Below are 20,747 nucleotides of genomic sequence, written 5' to 3'. Positions count from 1 at the left end.
ACGAGGCAAAACGTTTCGGACGAGTCGATGTCGTCATGCCGTCATCATCATTAACATCGTCGATGTGCCGCGTACGAGGGAGCCAGTGCGTTTATGCGAGGTAAACAGTGCGTGGACGTGATTTAATTGAAACCCGAGGTGGCTTGGCGGTGCGGCAACGGCGACGCAGCGCGGCGCGGCACGGCGCGGCGCGGAGCGGAGCGGAGCGGCACACATCGCCTCGCTGGAGCTCAGTTGCATGACTCAGAGTGCTCAGTCAAGAAGTCCATTGACTTGCCGAGTGACGTAAGCAATTAGTGCGCTGTTTTGTTTGCGCGGGTACACACAGCTCAAAGTTGTTTGAGTTCGAGTTCGAGTGCTGCACGGTTAGGCTCGGCGACTCGCCTCGAAAACCCTTCCACAGCCTTACTTCGCCTTTCCAGCGTCTTTCTCTTTCACCTTCCCCTCGTCGTCCCTCTTCATTCCTCCCGCGTCTTCGTGTTCTTCTGTCGACTGGACGCCTTCTTTTCTCCCCGTCTCTTTCTTCATCTTCTTCTCCTCTTTCCCGCCTCCTCTCTCCTCTTTCCCTCCACACACACTTTCTCTCTCTTTCTCGCGATCTCACGCTTTGTCTCTGTGCCGGGCTCGTTTCCTCGAACCTCCTTCGTTAAATCCAAATCCGAAGGTCTGTAGATCGGCCGCTTTTTTGGGCTTTGATTCGTGTTACCGCGCTAAATTGCCACCGCAATGATCTTAATCGCCTTTTGTCTCCTCCTCTGCTACGAATTTCGTTGAGAATACCATCTCCGTTTTCTTCTTCCTCCTCGTTTAATGCAAAGGAGAAGTCCGTTTACAAATATTTAGTAGATCCTTGTTGGAACTCATGCGCGACATTAATGAAGCACTAGTTTAATTTAACTTCTTCCAATTTAACTGTAGAAATGCGAAGTAAAATTGCAATATTTCTCTATGCTTCAATCAGCTGTTTGTCCAAGATCTATTTATTTGTTATTACAGATCGGTGCAATATTAGTCGTATTTGTCAAATAAAAATTGCGAACAAAATTACAGAATTTTATCAATTAATTTCTATTATCATCTGAAAATAAATTTTTGCTCGCCCGATTTAGAAACCTCCGAGTTCTTAGAATAGAAAAAAAAAATCAAAATCTTTAGAATAGACTTTTAGGGAAAAACGACAGATCTTTCGCATCAACCTTATAAATCTGCTAATTCATAATGATTTATAAAGAATTCGCAAAGAATGTACGAAGAACACTACGGATAGAAATTTGACTGAAACAAATCGATGAAATTGCAGTTCGTAACGCGCGCATTCTAACGAGCGTGCCAATCACACGCGTGTCGGACCGAAAGAAGACGGACGATCCCCTGCGGAAGGGTCGGGGGTCATCGTTCGAATTCCACCAGCGATACCCAATATGGCCGGCCGGAGAAACCGGCCCAGATCGCGCCGATTTTCGATCGCCGGGGCCCCATCACGAGAGCGCGTGCGTACAATAATAAGCACGGACGAGTCGTATCGCGAGAAAATAATGTGAGAACGATTTCTTCCTAAGCGCATCATTATCTCCCTCTTCCCACCGCCGGGCCGATCGATCTGTCGAGCCGATTCCAGGCCGGGCAGACCTGCAATTACTATCTATTATCTGTCGGCGTGGGTGTAGGTAATCTTGCGATCGTGTCGAGGGCCTCTCGCCTTCTTCCTTCTCGATCCGGACGAGGAGGCCGAGGCGGCGGCGGCGGCGGCGGCAGGCCGAACACCGATACTTTGTACGTTCTTTGATTACCTCGGACTTACTCCCCTCGTTTCTGTTACTTCGGGATTACTTCCTCCGCCGCACTTCGGCACAATCCAGCTCCCTCACCCCCCTTGCGCCACCCCTTCTCACCGCCAACCCTCTGTCACTCGAACGTTCATTCTTCTATTTTCCGCTTTTCTATACCGCGCGCGCGCGCGCGCGCGCGCATACCTTTTCGCTGCGCTTTGTATACTTTAGACGATTGGATATAAAGGTAGATAACGTTGTAAGAAGATGTTCCGCGTAATCTCATGGGAGAAAATAATTTTTGATCCCGCGTCTAGAGCGTCAACGCTCAGGGGGTTAACGTTGCTCGCGGTTGTGCTTTCGACGTTGACGCGAGTTCGTCCAGCCGTGTAAACGCGCGCCAAGCGCGATACGCAGCGAAAAATCCATACCGAGTCTCCAGCGCGCACTGAAATCTGCATATTATGAAAATTCGCTGCATGAGCGCGCGCAGGGACTGTGGCGCGGCCGCTCGTATCTCGGCGTTTCGAAATAAATGTCCACGCTGATCAAATTTAAACGTAATACTCTATAAATTTACATCCTGCGCGCGGCTCGCTCGCGTAGTTTGCTCGCGCGCGACTTCACGCTCGACGGACAGCCCATCGCGTATTCGCGCAAATTTATCGGAAGGATCGGCACGATCGCAAATATTTATAAATGCGATAGAATTAACCCTCCCGCATGTTTCCAGTGTACAGCGATACAAATATGCATTAACTATTTAAATAAAGAGACTGGCGCGCAGACTTTACGGACTCACTTCTTGATAGTAGCGACTTTTGCAAAATATTTAGACATTTCTTTCAGCATTCAAACGTAATTGGGAAATGAGAGAATTAATTAAACGATGACGTAAATAACGTTAATGAATGCCGTAAATCTCTATCGCCTACAAAATCGCTCGAGAGATCCTCGGAATAAATTTTAAAAGACGCGTTGATCGCTCACCGTGTTCATTATGCTCATTACCGGCGTCGCTAATTACAAGAAGGCTTACGCATTTATAAGCTAATTTACGAGTGGCAATTCGCTTGGGATTTTATTCCTTCCGCGCTTGCTGTGTTAATAAATATTCGCGCACACGACATCGGGACTTTGTATATATATCTGACTGCAATTCTAACGTTGTCAGTCAGAGACATTTTGTATTTTCTTATTCTCTTCACGCACGCATTCTCTTCTACGGTTTCTTCTACCGGATCGGATCCCTCTCTTTTCGCCGTATCAGTTAAAAATTAATAGAATCAGAACTGCCAGCCCAACTGTCTTCGGCCGAGCAATCCGGCGTATCGCGATAATTGCGAATTACGCGCGCTTCGAGGTGTTCGAGAGAAGGAAAGTAATTTATCTCGGCATGCCCACTCGCAGTCCATAAAAATGTAGCGAGATGTTACCGAAGGCGAGGAGGAGGTCGTTGAAACGCGCGCGCGGCCTCAGATCCTTTTTTCTCCCTCTCTATCGTCTCTCTTCGTCTCTCACTCGCTCTTGTTTCTCCCCTCTTGTCCCTTAACCCCCCGACGCGGTAATTCCCATTCCATATCCCATTCCCCAAGGGGTTAGTTTTCACGCGGGTTAGGCGAGTAATATGAGCTGCCACTCAAGGGCCGTCCTGTATTACCGTTCGAGTAATTATGGCAAACCCTCGCACGGACGCGGCTGGCACCTTCGGAACGACGAATACATTGTAGCCTTATGAGTTGAAATTGTTGCCGGAAAGAGGAGGAGAGCCGCTCTCGTTCCTGTCCGCCGGCCCGATGGGTAATTAACCCGGAACCTCGTTTCGCGACAGGCTGATTCCGCTTATCGGTGAAGAACCTTCCGGATTTTCAAGCGAAATTTTCACGAGTGATTTAGGATCTCGCGATTCTACGTGAGAAATATGTCGGCGTTTAAAGTAACACTTTTAATTTGTAAAATCGTTTGCGACTGGCTAGATCGATGTGACTCAATTAAAAAAAGAAAAAAAAAAGTAATTACAATTACTCTCAACTCGGCTTTCAGTAGACACGTTTCTCTCCTCGGAGAGGAGAGCAGCGAGAGAGTCTTAGACCGTCTCGAAAATACGTTTCCCAAATGTTCAACCGTCGCAATCGCGGCAGCGGTGTGCGCGCGTGCGGTAACGCCATTAATCGCGCTGCATTCTCGCGAAAACGCGTGTGATTTCGAGGGCGGGCGGCATGGAATCGATGGAGCGCGGAATCGGTCGCGGAGTACCGACCAATTAGTCGGCCGATGATTGGCGCGTGTAAACCGAAACGATGACGTCGCTGGCGAACCGACGCCCCCGCCGGTTCGTGAACCGGCCCGGACCTCGGGCTCCACGCACACCGACGCCGGTCCCCTCTTTCTTGCATACGCGCGTACACCAGCGATACACTCTGAGACACATATACGCAATTACACACACACACACTCAGTCCCTCTGTCCGTCTCGCTCTCACGCGTTGGCGCGCGCGCGCTTCCCATAAGTACGCCGGCGGTGTCTCCGTCTCTCTCTCGGTATTGCGCCCATAGCGTGTTTCTCGGGAGCGCGAGCCAACAAATATCCGTGTGGACGGTTACAGGGCGGACTAATGGAATTGATTAAAATGTGTTCGATCAACCGAACCGCGGCTTGCCCGTCCCCGCCTCCGCTTCCTCCTCCTCCTCCTCCTCCACCTCCTGCTCTCACCAGCGAAGCCACCCACTGCGTCCCACCGCCCTCCCGTACACCCTCGGCTATCCTATCGCGCCTGGACGTAGAACCTGACGAGCGCAATCGAATATTTGCGTTCAGATAGGCACGCTGACGCGGAAAATGCTATCTTTGTCAATTAATTCAACCTGTTGTCGCAGGTCGGGCCCGCGCAAACTCCCACCCACCTTACTTTCATCCCGCCTGTTCTTTTCTTTCTCCCTTGTACGCGCGGATTTCCGCACCCTCCATCGTTTCTTGAACGTTGCGCGAGACGCGCGATTGGGAAAATTGGCGGTTTCGCAGATCGCTGCGCGCGGAAAAGAGAAATTATTCTGGGAAGTTAGGTCTTAAAGCGGAGTCATCACGAAAGCTGTTACTGCGCTAATCTCATCGCAAGTTTAGCCGAAGCTTCGCGCGGAGTAAAACAACTTCTCTGATAGAAATTTGTATTAAGCAATTTTTCTCTTATTTACAATAAAACCTTTTCCATGCATAAAATAAGAATAGGAAAATGATTTTTCTTCCAAGAAAACGCGCACTCGCGAAACCCACGTGAACTAACAAAGTATGCTGAGTCTTTTTTCGACACGGCAACAATCCGGAAGTCAAACCGGATCTGCGCACTGTCTCGATAACTATCATAAATTCGTCGAGTCGGCGGTATCGGACAGTTCCCAAGCGGATTATCGGGGCGCCATGCTTACGTAGGTGCGTGCGCAATTAACGACAGTGAGCCGAGTATAATGAAGACCGGTCGAGCGTAGTCGGGCCAACGCCTGTGCGCGAGAGAGAAGGAGAGAAACTACTGGCACAAGTGAGATGATAGAGACCAGTTCATTAGCGACACTCACGACTCGCCTCGGAGACATCTATTTTATTTATTTGCTTATTTTTCGCTCCTTCGTCCGGCTTCGCTCGCGCGTTCACCGTCCTCGATCGGCCAACATGGATACGCGGCTGTCCCGTTTTATTTCTTAGCCGATCTCGCTCCATTCCCTTTAAACCCTCGCCGTCCGAATTATACGGGGTGTCCGTGAGAAAGTGTCGAATATGATACGTGATATCTTTGTCGAATTTTCCCTTCGGAATAAAATTTTAGCCTCGCGTTAACGACAGAGTTTTACCAATACATTCATAAATCAATGAAAATAATTGGAGATCGTTAGAATTCTCGCCAAGTGTTCTTTCAGGAATAATCCTATAGGATCGCTTTCAATCTTTAAAAAGTGAACTAATTAGTCTGCGAAGGTCTTTGAAAGAGCTCGAATGCTTTCGTGAATTTTATATACAATGACTATTGTAAAGAAAAAAAAAGAGAAATCTATAAATATGTTCCTCAAAGAACACACACATTTTAAACAATGCACTATTGAAATAACTGAATAAACAGCCTTATTAAAAACATAAGATTAAACTTTCATAATAATATTAAAAAGATACATGTATTATCCTGTATCGCATTATTTACGGTCAGCGTTGCAGTTTTAACAATTATAAAGTGGACACTTCGTTATCGCCGTTGCGGTATTTTGTTCGGATTGAATTCGCGGAGGATGCAGGATCCGCTGGGCTCGATTTAATAGCCTGCCGCGTGTCCCGATGAACCTCGGCCTCATCACTCGCTCGGCTTTATTCGCGAGTAGCCGTTTAAGCGGTTAACTGTATAAATGAGAGAAACAGGATTCTCTGCGGGGATAAGGAAGAAAGGGAGGAAGAAGAGAAAGAAAGGGGAAAAAAGCCTACCTCCATCAGCACCGTCGCCGCCGCCGCCGCCACCGCCGCCGCCACCGCCGCCGCCGCCGCCGCCGCCGCTGCGTGGAAACCTGTCCCTAATTGATAGGAAATTCCTGCGTGCGAGTACCTGCGAGATTTTTCAGCATCCCTAACAGGTTGGAACTGGATACTTCGCGACGATTTGTAATCCGCACGCCTCGTTCGCGGCCAGGGCCGCGTCTGTCTGTCACGTGATGAACCGACTCAGCGGCAACAAACGAAATTTTTGCGCGGAATTTTCCATCTACTGTATCGCGGGATTTAAGAACGCGCAAAGCTAAAATAAAGTGTAAAGAATAATTGGATTAAGGCCGATACAAGTTAATTAAATTCGCAGATCAATTAATTCCGAATTAAATTCGCTGAGAAGCCCGCAAGCCTCATCTTTATGAATTAACTAGAATTAGCGAATTAACCGCTTTTAATTTCTTTGAGACAACTTTCTCAACAATCACGCGAAGAGTAATGCACAAGAGAAATTGATGCGATCGTTAATGCATTATAATAAGTGTCGACGCCGCGATAGCCTTATATACGCACTTTACAAATTAATCGGCCGACATCTAATTGGTCTTTAATTAGTCCCATGTAAATGATAAATACTTGTCCTGCGCGCATTAAACGACGGAAATAAACGAATAGCATATCCGTGTGGATTGGCGCAGCGGGGTCCCGCGCGGCAGATTTCACAAAAGTAAAAACTCGTAAAAACGTGACTTTTAATAGTTCGCTGGATCCACTCGGCCCTTTTTATTAAATGCGCGATCCGCGAGATTTACGCCGCCAATTAGCCGTGCCTCGCTCATAATGAATTTACATATGCGCGCCACGGTGAATTAATCACGCGCTGCGCGAATGCTCTTCGAATTGGAGAGGCATCGCATTAATGCGATTTGCGCGGGATTTTTTTTTTTCTCGATTGAAGAAACGCAAGTCGGGATATGTGAGTTATAAACGAGCGGGAAGCCCAGAATTCTTAAATAAACGCATTAACCATCGTTTTAATATTTAATATTAAATATTTTCTCATAATATTTCAAAATATGATGCAAACTTGCGTTACGTCAAGGAAAACTAGCCGTTTTTGCAGTTTCAACGCACTCGCAAGTGTACGAAAAGTGCGAAAAATGACGTTCGTCAAAAGATTAAAGATTTGCCCGAATGAAGCGAGAACAGCAATCCCGTCGGGGTGAAGCAACGGTAAATTAATTTTTCCGGAAGCGCGCAACGCGTGCGCCGTCTTATGGATGCTGTCCGATGACGTCTACCTCGTTTTCCTCGCGCTCGTATGAAACGAGTATGTACATCACTTCACGAGCGAGAGCGTCGTCACATTCGGCACGTTCGCGCAGGAAATATGACTACCGTCGCTCCCTCCCCCAAAAGTGGATTGAACGAGAGGGAGCCATTTCGTGCCCGGTGGCGTCTCCGTACGTCTTTTTTCACCGCGCAGTTCATGAAAAGCTGAGCGATATCAACTGCCGACCACGAAATCGTCGCGTCGCGCCGCGCCGGAGAGCGGTGGGTGACTGTGAAATTGCGACGCTTTCCCGGGCTATAGCGCGCTGCATGGATGATATGCGGCGTGAATTGCGCAAATAAATAAAAATTATTGCTTTGGAAACTCGACGAAAGTTGGAAACGCTTAAGATATTACAGCGAAGACGCTGAGAGAGATGATTCAAAAGACTTTTTTTTTTCCTTCTGAGAGAGGTATCTGGAAAGTAACTGAAACACAGACGCAGACGGAAGCTCTCGGCTCGGCGCGGCCAATTCTCAGAGATAGAGTGCGCTTAGCGGGTTTGCGTACCCTCGGCTCTCGCCGATAACACAATGGCGTTACAGTCAGAAGGCTGTCAGATGCACCTTCGTATCGCGCGAATAAAAGTGTATTAAAGCTGTCAACCGCATTCTCCTCGATTAACCAAAGGAAACACTTGGAATATTTATATAACAGCTTGTTCTTTTTGCGATTTCTGTTTATATAATAATCCGTAATTTTTTTGCAACTTGTTAAATCGAACCCACGAGGCTCGATATATTAAACATTTAAAGAAACGTCGAGGAGTCACTATTTTTTCAAAAGAATGCGTTACGGAACCGCGCGCACTCCATTGCGGCACAGACATATATCTGAAATACATTGAACAATCGCATAAAACTAACGACGATCGGCGACGTGCGAACGAGAATCGGATAAAAGCGCAACGGACGAAAATTCAGACCTCCGGAGCGCGAAAGTCGCTACGCGCTCGTAACGAAGGTTGCGCGGTGTCATTCATCGCGGCTTTTCCGGCTGTTTATCGCGATAGTCTGGCGAACGGGAAGCGGCACAATGGCGTACACGAATAGAACAAAGAGCCGCCGACGCGGCGGGGCCAGGTATCGCCAGGCGTCCGCTGTATCGCCCTCGTAACGTCGCGGGCGCCGGGGACGGAGTGATAAAGAGACAGCCGCCGCGGCGCGGAAGGGCGAGGAAGGGTTCGACGAGTGCGCGGAACACAAAACGACCGCGAGTCGCAGTTATAGTCCGATAGATCCAAAAAATGCGTTTCGGCTCTCGTAATCGCGCACCGCAAACAAGCGCTCAGCTTCATTCGTCGCGTCGCGTCGCGTCGCTACGCGTCGCGTCGCGCCGCGCCCCGTACCGTGGCGAGAGACTCCCTCCCCGCCCGCCGGGAGAGAGAAAGGACCCAGTAGAGAAAATAAAAACAAACGAGCTGATCGCGTGCGGTGACAATGACGCAACGCCAAGCCGCACCAAGCGCCGCGCGTTCTTCGACACTAGATCGACCAAATCCGTTGTTCCCTCAATTCAGGAATCGCTTCGAGCAAATATGTCGAAAATGTTGAAAACCCGTATATTAACTTTTAGATGGCCGTGAGACCAAACCTGTATCGCATCCTGCGGTAAGTTTATCGAACGATATACGTAATATATTATTCTGTTGGAACGAAATTCTCATGAAAGAGAAATCTTTATTAAAAAAAAAAAAATAATTCTACAACTTCCTAAAGATTAATTGCAAAACAAGAATATGATCTTGACGGTTTGCGCCTAACGTAGCGTGCCGAATGTACGTTTATACAAAGCGAACATTCATCGGTTAAGAAGATCGATGAATGAAAGATATTCAATTGAGCACACTCGATGCCGCCGTATAAACAACGTAGCTTATATAAGCCCTCATTAAATGAGGCGCTTCTCGGAAGCACTTGGACTTTACATTACGCAGAAATCTTCGAGAGACAAGACGTGGGCGATTAACTCGTTTATCTGCGACATTAATTAAGGAGTTTCTTTTTCGGTTTCTTGCCAAGACCGAATGTATTACACGTAAAAAAGTTACCTCTGTGAAGTTGGCCCCCCATTTTTCAAAATAAAAAAAAATGATTAGAGTTCTGGATGCCCCCCGAGGAGTTCTAGAGTTCTCAGACCATTTTAGAAAGAGTTCTGCCATTTAAAGTAAAGAAAACACCATTTGAAAAATGGGGGGGCTAACTTCACGGCGCCCCCCATTATGTAAAAAATCCAAATTTTTTTATAGTTCTGAGTAGATTTCAAATAGTTCTATAGTTCTAGATAAGATTCAAAAATAGTTCTGCTCGAAATACTACGTAAATTAAATTTGAAATTCTCGACTTAGAAAACGAAAAATAGCGAGAACTCGTTCAATTTTGATTTTAGCGTTTCGAGCCTTAAGGATAATCGTTAGAACTCGTGAGGGGCTATACAGAACTCTCAACAGAACTGCCGGTTACCGAGAAAAAAATTTTTTTCCTGTAGGACTTAAAAATTTTTCGAATCCGAACCTTCAACCATCGAGAACTTTTTTATTTCGCCTCTGAGCGCTTCGAGTGTTAATAATTATCGTTAGAACTCTTCGGGGGGCGTCCAGAACTCTCATCAGAACTGCCGGTTACCGAGAAAAAATTTTAATAGAAATTTTTCGAATCCGAAACTTCAACCATCGAGAACTTTTTTATTTTACCTCTGAGCGTTACGAGTGTTAATAATTATCGTTAGAACTCTTCGGGGGGCGTCCAGAACTCTCATCAGAACTGCCGGTTACCGAGAAAAAATTTTTATTAGAAATTTTTCGAATCCGAAACTTCAACCATCGAGAACTTTTTTATTTTACCTCTGAGCGTTACGAGTGTTCATAATTATCGTTAGAACTCTTTGGGGGGCGCCCAGAACTCTCAACAGAACTGCCGGTTACCGAGAAAAAATTTTTTTTTCTGTAGGACTTAGAAATTTTTTGAATCCGAAACTTCAACCATTGAGAACTTTTTTATTTCGCCTCTGAGCGCTTCGAGTGTTAATAATTATCGTTAGAACTCTTCGGGGGGCGTCCAGAACTCTCATCAGAACTGCCGGTTACCGAGAAAAAATTTTAATAGAAATTTTTCGAATCCGAAACTTCAACCATCGAGAACTTTTTTATTTTACCTCTGAGCGTTACGAGTGTTAATAATTATCGTTAGAACTCTTCGGGGGGCGTCCAGAACTCTCATCAGAACTGCCGGTTACCGAGAAAAAATTTTTATTAGAAATTTTTCGAATCCGAAACTTCAACCATCGAGAACTTTTTTATTTTACCTCTGAGCGTTACGAGTGTTAATAATTATCGTTAGAACTCTTCGGGGGGCGCCCAGAACTCTCAACAGAACTGCCGGTTACCGAGAAAAAATTTTGTTTTCTGTAGGACTTAGAAATTTTTTGAATCCGAAACTTCAACCATTGAGAACTTTTTTATTTCGCCTCTGAGCGCTTCGAGTGTTAATAATTATCGTTAGAATTTTTCGGGGGGCGTCCAGAACTTTCATCAGAACTGCCGGTTACCGAGAAAAAATTTTTATTAGAAATTTTTCGAATCCGAAACTTCAACCATCGAGAACTTTTTTATTTTACCTCTGAGCGTTACGAGTGTTCATAATTATCGTTAGAACTCTTTGGGGGGCGCCCAGAACTCTCAACAGAACTGCCGGTTACCGAGAAAAAATTTTTTTTTCTGTAGGACTTAGAAATTTTTTGAATCCGAAACTTCAACCATTGAGAACTTTTTTATTTCGCCTCTGAGCGCTTCGAGTGTTAATAATTATCGTTAGAACTCTTTGGGGGGCGTCCAGAACTCTCATCAGAACTGCCGGTTACCAAGAAAAAATTTTTTTTTTGTAAGAGAAATTTTTCGAATCCGAAACTTCAACCATTGAGAACTTTTTTATTTCACCTCTGAGCGTTACGAGTGTTCATAATTATCGTTAGAACTCTTTGGGGGGCGTCCAGAACTCTCATCAGAACTGCCGGTTACCAAGAAAAAATTTTTTTTCTGTAAGACAGAAATTTTTCGAATCCGAAACTTCAACCATTGAGAACTTTTTTATTTCACCTCTGAGCGTTACGAGTGTTCATAATTATCGTTAGAACTCTTTGGGGGGCGTCCAGAACTCTCATCAGAACTGCCGGTTACCAAGAAAAAATTTTTTTTCTGTAAGACAGAAATTTTTCGAATCCGAAACTTCAACCATTGAGAACTTTTTTATTTCACCTCTGAGCGTTACGAGTGTTCATAATTATCGTTAGAACTCTTTGGGGGGCGTCCAGAACTCTCATCAGAACTGCCGGTTACCAAGAAAAAATTTTTTTTCTGTAAGACAGAAATTTTTCGAATCCGAAACTTCAACCATTGAGAACTTTTTTATTTCACCTCTGAGCGTTACGAGTGTTCATAATTATCGTTAGAACTCTTTGGGGGGCGCCCAGAACTCTCAACAGAACTGCCGGTTACCGAGAAAAAATTTTGTTTTCTGTAGGACTTCGAAATTTTTTGAATCCGAAACTTCAACCATTGAGAACTTTTTTATTTCGCCTCTGAGCGCTTCGAGTGTTCATAATTATCGTTAGAACTCTTCGGGGGGCGTCCAGAACTCTTATCAGAACTGCCGGTTACCAAGAAAAAATTTTTTTTCTTGTAAAACTTAAAAATTTTTTGAATCCGAAATTTCAACCATTGAGAACTTTTTTATTTCACCTCTGAGCGTTACGAGTGTTCATAATTATCGTTAGAACTCTTCGGGGGGCGTCCAGAACTCTCATCAGAACTGCCGGTTACCAAGAAAAAATTTTTTTTCTGTAAGACAGAAATTTTTCGAATCCGAAACTTCAACCATTGAGAACTTTTTTATTTCACCTCTGAGCGTTACGAGTGTTCATAATTATCGTTAGAACTCTTCGGGGGGCGTCCAGAACTCTCATCAGAACTGCCGGTTACCAAGAAAAAATTTTTTTTCTGTAAGACAGAAATTTTTCGAATCCGAAACTTCAACCATTGAGAACTTTTTTATTTCACCTCTGAGCGTTACGAGTGTTCATAATTATCGTTAGAACTCTTTGGGGGGCGTCCAGAACTCTTATCAGAACTGCCGGTTACCAAGAAAAAATTTTTTTTCGGTAACCGGCAGTTCTGATAAGAGTTCTGGACGCCCCCGAAGAGTTCTAACGATAATTATGAACACTCGTAACGCTCAGAGGTGAAATAAAAAAGTTCTCAATGGTTGAAGTTTCGGATTCAAAAAATTTCTAAGTCCTACAGAAAACAAAATTTTTTCTCGGTAACCGGCAGTTCTGTTGAGAGTTCTGGGCGCCCCCAAAGAGTTCTAACGATAATTATGAACACTCGTAACGCTCAGAGGTGAAATAAAAAAGTTCTCGATGGTTGAAGTTTCGGATTCGAAAAATTTCTAATAAAATTTTTTCTCGGTAACCGGCAGTTCTGATGAGAGTTCTGGACGCCCCCCGAAGAGTTCTAACGATAATTATTAACACTCGAAGCGCTCAGAGGCGAAATAAAAAAGTTCTCAATGGTTGAAGTTTCGGATTCAAAAAATTTCTAAGTCCTACAGAAAAAAAAATTTTTTCTCGGTAACCGGCAGTTCTGTTGAGAGTTCTGGGCGCCCCCCGAAGAGTTCTAACGATAATTATTAACACTCGTAACGCTCAGAGGTAAAATAAAAAAGTTCTCGATGGTTGAAGTTTCGGATTCGAAAAATTTCTATTAAAATTTTTTCTCGGTAACCGGCAGTTCTGATGAGAGTTCTGGACGCCCCCCAAAGAGTTCTAACGATAATTATTAACACTCGTAACGCTCAGAGGTAAAATAAAAAAGTTCTCGATGGTTGAAGTTTCGGATTCGAAAAATTTCTATTAAAATTTTTTCTCGGTAACCGGCAGTTCTGATGAGAGTTCTGGACGCCCCCCAAAGAGTTCTAACGATAATTATTAACACTCGAAGCGCTCAGAGGCGAAATAAAAAAGTTCTCAATGGTTGAAGTTTCGGATTCAAAAAATTTCTAAGTCCTACAGAAAAAAAAATTTTTTCTCGGTAACCGGCAGTTCTGTTGAGAGTTCTGGGCGCCCCCCAAAGAGTTCTAACGATAATTATGAACACTCGTAACGCTCAGAGGTAAAATAAAAAAGTTCTCGATGGTTGAAGTTTCGGATTCGAAAAATTTCTAATAAAAATTTTTTCTCGGTAACCGGCAGTTCTGATGAAAGTTCTGGACGCCCCCCGAAAAATTCTAACGATAATTATTAACACTCGAAGCGCTCAGAGGCGAAATAAAAAAGTTCTCAATGGTTGAAGTTTCGGATTCAAAAAATTTCTAAGTCCTACAGAAAAAAAAATTTTTTCTCGGTAACCGGCAGTTCTGTTGAGAGTTCTGGGCGCCCCCCGAAGAGTTCTAACGATAATTATTAACACTCGTAACGCTCAGAGGTAAAATAAAAAAGTTCTCGATGGTTGAAGTTTCGGATTCGAAAAATTTCTAATAAAAATTTTTTCTCGGTAACCGGCAGTTCTGATGAGAGTTCTGGACGCCCCCCGAAGAGTTCTAACGATAATTATTAACACTCGTAACGCTCAGAGGTAAAATAAAAAAGTTCTCGATGGTTGAAGTTTCGGATTCGAAAAATTTCTATTAAAATTTTTTCTCGGTAACCGGCAGTTCTGATGAGAGTTCTGGACGCCCCCCGAAGAGTTCTAACGATAATTATTAACACTCGAAGCGCTCAGAGGCGAAATAAAAAAGTTCTCAATGGTTGAAGTTTCGGATTCAAAAAATTTCTAAGTCCTACAGAAAAAAAAATTTTTTCTCGGTAACCGGCAGTTCTGTTGAGAGTTCTGGGCGCCCCCCAAAGAGTTCTAACGATAATTATGAACACTCGTAACGCTCAGAGGTAAAATAAAAAAGTTCTCGATGGTTGAAGTTTCGGATTCGAAAAATTTCTAATAAAAATTTTTTCTCGGTAACCGGCAGTTCTGATGAGAGTTCTGGACGCCCCCCGAAGAGTTCTAACGATAATTATTAACACTCGTAACGCTCAGAGGTAAAATAAAAAAGTTCTCGATGGTTGAAGTTTCGGATTCGAAAAATTTCTATTAAAATTTTTTCTCGGTAACCGGCAGTTCTGATGAGAGTTCTGGACGCCCCCCGAAGAGTTCTAACGATAATTATTAACACTCGAAGCGCTCAGAGGCGAAATAAAAAAGTTCTCGATGGTTGAAGGTTCGGATTCGAAAAATTTTTAAGTCCTACAGGAAAAAAATTTTTTTCTCGGTAACCGGCAGTTCTGTTGAGAGTTCTGTATAGCCCCTCACGAGTTCTAACGATTATCCTTAAGGCTCGAAACGCTAAAATCAAAATTGAACGAGTTCTCGCTATTTTTCGTTTTCTAAGTCGAGAATTTCAAATTTAATTTACGTAGTATTTCGAGCAGAACTATTTTTGAATCTTATCTAGAACTATAGAACTATTTGAAATCTACTCAGAACTATAAAAAAATTTGGATTTTTTACATAATGGGGGGCGCCGTGAAGTTAGCCCCCCCATTTTTCAAATGGTGTTTTCTTTACTTTAAATGGCAGAACTCTTTCTAAAATGGTCTGAGAACTCTAGAACTCCTCGGGGGGCATCCAGAACTCTAATCATTTTTTTTTATTTTGAAAAATGGGGGGCCAACTTCACAGAGGTAAAAAAGTTACGGCACAGACGCGTGGAGAGATATGCGTAATAAAACACGAACTTTTGTACAGCAGCCATCGCGGTGAACACACGCCGACCGATGAATGCGAACACGTCCGCTTGTATATACAGCGAAACTACGTTATTGTTTCGCAAAACCGAGGTTTGCGCGATTGATCTGCGAGTCGAGATAACTGGCGTTCCTATAGAACCGGCTTCTGCTACAGCGATATATCACCCGTGAATACGTTATGATTATTCGTAGGGTATTAATGATCCTAATAGAAGGTATCGGATAATATCGGATATAATCCTGTCGATCCGGTCTAATAAGCGATTATTAATTCACATTGTAATAGTTTCCATATCGTTTTCGGAACAAATTCTTCCACTCTGTCCGGAATAATGTCGGATATTATTTTTGGGATATTCGCATGCGTCTCTTTTTTGCGTAAAAATACAAGTAAATCTGAAGGAAAACGAGATTGGTTACAAGTTTTTCGTCGCGCACAATGCAAGCCGGTTGATCGCAAACACGGCAGGACCAGTCGCTTTCGCGACGATATAAATAGATTAGTGTAAATCTCGATCGTCATATTGGTCAGCGGCTTAGCTTAATTGCTTCTCAGCACAGTGGCAAATTATTATTTATCACGCGTTCTCGTAAGATCCAGTAAGCCTAATCGACGCACGGAACGAATGCGACAAGGTTATAAATTTCGATTTCGCTCGCAATTTCACTGCGATATTCTTTCCTCGCTACTGCCCGCGATCGGATTCACGATCCATTCGTGCTTAAATATTTTCGCGGCAAGAGCTGTGCATTAATATTGTTATTCCGCGTGCAACGACAATCGGCTGCCCGATCGTGATGTTGTGTCATTAAACCTCCGTTCGCCGAAGTCTAAATATTCGAAACGCCTTCCTTGTCAGCGGCGGCGACCGCAAATGCGGGATCATCGGGGCGATCGCGATGGCAGAGAATAGGAATCGGCTGAACCACGATGGCTAGATATTTCCGGAATTCGTATCGGATGATTGCCACAATTGTGGCCTCCGATGGCCGCAAACCTCGTTGGCTTCGATGTATCCAGGATACGGTGTACAAGGTACACGCGGTTTTGCATAAGTATTCGTGTCTTATTTAGCCGATCGCAAACGGTGAGCTCGCGGAGGGAAGGATAATCTAATGCAGCGTTCGAGATAATATAGAGACACGTTTGAGGAAGAATAGACCGTGGAATAGAAGCACTTATGTTCGCAAGATTTATTGCGGGTTAAGTTTTAAAGACCGATTCTGTCCGGTTTATGTATGGTGCCGCGATGGTCGGAGCGGGAAATATTGTCCATGAAAAATTTACAGCGCGCTATCGACCGTGCGCGCGCGATTTATTTCTTCGTTTATCGTCAAACTATTCCGTGATTCCATTCAAGGATAATTGTCGTTCTTGTGCATTGCCCTTTTGACAGAATTGATCTGAAGTTTAGGATGCGTACTCGACATTTTCGACATCGGTCGGCGGTTAATTTCTCACAGTTAGGCAGGTCTTAGCCAGTGATCGAGGAAAATTCACGTCCAACGCGATCGAGGATCTACGGGGGTGCAGCAGTCAGCCTATTACAGGCCTTTCCGAAACAGTGGCGTACGTGAGGAATGGATCGTACGTGTACAACCGCGTTCGCGGTCTACGAGGAACCGTCGTATCGATTGGCGCAGCCATGAAAAATCGAGTTTACGATAATAAACGCAGCTTACGGCGGCGATCGCGCCGCGATTTGCCATAACGAAACAGTGTAGGATCGATGCGCGAGAACTTTGAAGCGATATATAAAGTGTAAAAGGATACGAAGAAAATATGAGGGAGTGTGCGCGAGGGAAAGTGAAATATAATATACGTAAAGACGCGGAGCATAATGATTGTCTACTCTCCTTGCAACGCGACAACAGCCGTTGGACCCACTATATTTTATTACAGTATAATATTTGCTGTGATACTTGAATACGAGCGCCTTCCCCGGGTTTTTGTCATCGCCATACGCCGGTGAATTCTTTAAAGCCGGGCTTGCGAAGCTCGTCTGCGCGGCGTGTACATGAATTTTGAAGTAATTCCAGTCTTTACTCGGAGTTGTAATTCCTGTAGTAGATTTAATTAAGATAATGAGCTCGTCGTGTACCGTATAAAATCTCGTAAAGCAAAAGTCCTTATTAAAGAGTGCCGGTGGAATAGCTCTGTGTTCGATGTCGGGAATAATTGAGGTCTAGCCGTCGCGAAAATGGGCTCTCACAAAAGAGACATCTTAGTTTTCGCGAAATATGGTGGTGTCTTTAATTAATACGTCGCGCCTCCGCGAATTTTCACCTGAGAAATCCAATTTCATTAGTGAGCCGCGACATTTTCCTCTATCGCCGTCCTCGCGCTTTCGGTTGACAGCTGCATTTCGAGAACACATGATCGTTCGGATTTATCGACGGCGCTGATGGATAATAAGTTCGCTAATTAATGCCAAATGCAAGCACTACGAGTAATTACAAATTGATTTAGTTGCCAGGACAATATTTCAAATGTAATTCGAAATTAATTTCTATATGACTCGTGATTTAAATTTATAATCCTATTCAATCGGGTCTAGCCCCAGTGTTACCGCCCATTACCATTCTAATTTCGATCGCCCGTCGCATTAACACACATTTACCACCAGCATAATAAGAGCGTGGATGAAATTGCGAATTACGGCGCGAATTAAGAGTGTAATGTTCTTCGCAATAGAAAAAAGTACAACGTGCAAATGTGTTTCGATAACTTTGCAAAAGCAATCAATATATTGAACAAGGAAAATTACATTTAGACAAAAAAATTACCATTTATTTTTAGTAAAAATTCTGACTCTCGCATATTTTTAACTTTCAAAATTGGATCGTTGAGAGGAGAAGCATTCTCATGATGATATTCATGATAATAACGATTATCAGAACTCAGAGTTAGCTATCAAATTCGATCCCGCGTTACCTGACCAGCCGTCATTCCCTCATTAACATATAAATTAGACGCTGCGCGTCGAGCCCTTGCCCCCCTCCTCTTCCAATTTTCAAGCGCGACACTTTTTTTTTTTTTTATCAAAACGCCGCAAAAACTATGATTAGACGGGGACGAGCGAAGAGATCGTTCCATTTGCAAAGCGGACTGCACGGCGGTATGAAAGGAAACGTTCCTTCGTCCCGAGTTATTTATTAACGTCGATATAAAGCGACACTTCCAATTATGTCCTATATTCGGGCAAATGTCACGATTGAGCCGCGTTAACGCGTGAGATAATCAGGCAATTGCCCTCGCAATCGATCTCCCAAAGTCACACTCGCCGCAGAGCGATTCTACGGGGGATCTAGTAGGCGATAAAGAAGCAAAGATAAAGCCACCCTCCTCTTACAAGCTCTGACAAAAATCGCGCGTCGGCGGAGAGCTGGAAAGGACCGTCGTCGTCCCGCACCGGTAGGATAGCTGCCTCTAGTACCGGCACCTAATCAAGCAATAACTATTTGTCAGTTCCCCGGGCAACCTAAATCCAAGCTAATTCGACATCCGTGTCGGACACAGATTCGCTATCGGGTATCTCTTTCTATCTGGACGACAGCATATTCGCATTAGCCTGCCCCGCAACCCACGCTCGATCGACTCTCTCGACCACCGTCAGCAGTCTCCCCCTCCTGCCCTCTCCTCAGCCTCCTACCCTTCACCCGCCACCATCATGATTCTCATTCACTCCGGACGTCCCTCGATCGGCCGCGCTGCATCTCTCTCTTTCTCTCTCTCTCTCTCTATCTCCCCCCTTTATCTTTCTCTCTCTCTCTCCTCTCTCTCTTTCTCTCTCACGACTAAGTACGCCATATACTCGCGCGCGCGTCACACCATAGGACGAGATCTCGACACGATTAGGGCGGTACTCAATTCGACGTTTCGTCGATTCGGTCCTTTCTTTCTCCTCCGCCTTTACGCCCCGAATCCGCAGCTCGAGTGAGTTTTTCCTCGATAAGCGTGGCAACCCTTCTTCCCGCTAGCGAGTGAGGATTTTCTGCGGACGAGCCGAACGGGCGGGAGGAAATGGCTTTCGATTCGGGGACGAGTTCACTTTGTTAATGTGACAAATCGAGACGCTGGCTCCGAGGGAGTGTCGACCTGCCGTTCGTTGCGAGGATCGTTGCGGGGGATCCACGGGATTTCCGAGGAGATCTGTCGCGTCGCGCGCACCGGTGAACCGTCGACAGCAACGCTGCTAGCGTGTTCATTTTTTTTTTTTTTGATGCTCCGCGGAAATATGGACAATAGATTAGATCGATGCTCAGTCGCCGTAAGAATGCTGAGAAATGTGAATGTTTGAAAAGCACGGTCTCGATCTCGGACACGATTAGGTAGCGTAGAGACCGTTGCCAAAGAAATTTACATTTATTCCGCGCTGACCGGCCATTACGCCGCGTGTAAGTCAAATATCGCGAACTGAAATGGACGTGGGGGAACGATCGCCAGTTCGGAGCCGGGAGGAAGTGCTTTGAAAGACGAGAAGATCGTCATCGTCATTAGTCATTCCTGCTCGAATGTGCGTAGAATAAGATCTCAGGAGAAACCATCTGTCACAATGCCGCGCGCGACGTCGCTATATGGACACTCGATAAATTATCCTGTATGAAGAGAGCTTCCGTTACTAGTAGTAGTATCCAGCAGTAATAATAATACTAATCATGGCGATAATAGGAAGGCTAATTCGTTATTTATGTAAGGATGTATTTGGCCTCAACTAACACACGTGACCAGATCGAAAGGTTATATTCGGTACTTAATTCTAAATTAGAAATTAAGTCTGAAAGAGTAATTTAGAAAAGCTCATATCGAAGGCACTTATAAATACACGACTAGCCGCGTTTGGTGAATATCCCGGGTGGGTTCAATTAAGCTCCTATTACACTTTTACACGGGCACGCATTAAAGCTCGCAGCTGGTCGCGAAGTCGGATATTATTTATCGGTTGACTTACGCCGAGCTCATTTGCCCGACAAAAGGGCCCGGAGAGATCGAGGGGAGAGGAAATAGTTCTCGTTGGCCGGGGCCCGATGAATCTTGTCGGCGATTGGGCGAGCACGCTCGCTCTGTCTCTCGAAACGGTCGGACACCGTCGGCACGACGAGAGATGATAGAATATCTTATTAGTCGGACAATGGGCAATCAGAGACGCCATACAGCCTCTCTGTTAGCGGTCCAGTCTCCCGGTCGTACGTCTGTCTGTCTGTCCTACATGCAGCCCGTGGGCATCCAAGGCCGCCGGGCCTCACCAGTCTCGGGCTGCTCGATTCGCGTCTTCCTCGCCTTCGCGGACAACGAGTCTCATGTACGGATTAAAGATTCAAGATAATAAGCAATTCCTTCGTACCCGAAACCAAACGATCACGAGCCGAATTCACGCTATATTTGTCG

General features: G+C 44.9%; 1 protein-coding gene across 2 annotated transcripts in view; it reads right to left on the bottom strand.

Moving 5' to 3' along the window:
• LOC105670630 (uncharacterized) overlaps positions 1-20,747 on the bottom strand; it is a 178,649-nt gene that overhangs the window by 81,555 nt on the left and 76,347 nt on the right. The window lies entirely within an intron of this gene.

The sequence above is a fragment of the Linepithema humile genome, chromosome 6 (genome assembly GCF_040581485.1).
Source record: "Linepithema humile isolate Giens D197 chromosome 6, Lhum_UNIL_v1.0, whole genome shotgun sequence".
NCBI lineage: Eukaryota > Metazoa > Arthropoda > Insecta > Hymenoptera > Formicidae > Linepithema > Linepithema humile.
The sequence above is the reverse complement of the archived record's forward strand: the minus strand, read 5'-3'. Positions and strand labels throughout refer to the sequence as shown.